This window comes from Lynx rufus, unplaced genomic scaffold, assembly GCF_022079265.1.
Source record: "Lynx rufus isolate CCGP_SWC_20201006 ecotype Redwood Valley unplaced genomic scaffold, mLynRuf1.p SCAF_13, whole genome shotgun sequence".
In the NCBI taxonomy this organism is placed as follows: Eukaryota; Metazoa; Chordata; class Mammalia; order Carnivora; family Felidae; genus Lynx; species Lynx rufus.
The window spans coordinates 13,308,754-13,309,829 of NW_025814827.1; positions in this window are offsets into that span (position 1 = coordinate 13,308,754).

Here is a 1,076-nt window from a genome sequence, read left to right on the forward strand (position 1 = left end):
TTCCTCGAGACAGCCAATACTTTTTTGGAAAAGCTTTTTTCTCCTGCCCCCTTTCCCCCTCTCCTCCCTCCGCCCCCTGCCCCCGCCCCGCTCCTTCCCGCGGGGGCCGCGCGCCCATTCGCTGCCGCCTGCCGGCCTCCCAGTTGACGGTGGATATGACTATATATGGGGACCGGAGCCGCCGAGGCGGCGGCCGGGCGAGGCCGCCCTGTTCCCAAACCTGCGCGCCAGGGAGAGGGCGTCCAGCCCTCGCTGGGGCCGAGCCGGGCCGGGGCCCTGACCTGTGCCCTGTGCCCTCCGCGCCCCCTCCTCCCGGAGCCCGTGCCCTGCCGTCGGGGTCCCGAGCCGGGCCCGCCAGAGCCCCAGGAGGCCGGGGCAGCGTGGGTCAGGTAGTGGGCGCGCGTGGCCCCGGGGAGACGCCAGACCCCGGCGCTCTCAGCATCCCGCCCCGGGGGCCCCCGGAGCAGCGGCCGCGCGGGGCCCGGTCTGCGAGTTCCCCGCACCCGCGCCGGCCCCGTGCTTCCCTGGCGGCTCTCAGCTCGCCAGGTGTTATCTGGACACTCCCTTTCTCGGAAACTCAACTGGTGCACAGAAAAGGAGAGTGGAGAGGAAGGCCCGGGGGCTGCTCCCGAGACTTGCCTGCTGGTGCGGGTCAGGGTGTCTGCGAATCTGTCTTCTGTGTGTCCTTCTTCCCAGGGGAGGGGCAGTCAAAGACTTCAGGGACACAGGACTCAGTTGGCTTAGTTGTGCGTGCGCCTGTGTGCGGTGCTATGGCCAAGGGTAGGAAGGCGTGAGTCGGTGTGTAGGTGGGTGGTTGGGAGTTTAAGCGGAAAGAACATTGAGTTTTGACTCGGGCACCTTGGTCTTGGTTCTCCATCACCAGCAGCTGTGTCACCTTGACAAGTAGCTTCAGTGCTGCAGTTTCCTCATCTTTTCATATCGGGGGGGGGGGGGGGGAGATGATCCCTGAGATGCCTCCAGATCTAGCTTTTTGTCATTCTTCTTGCACTGATTTTAGGGTGGCAGCCTCTTTCCATGTTTAGGTGCTCAGACACCAGGTTGCCGACACGTGGGCT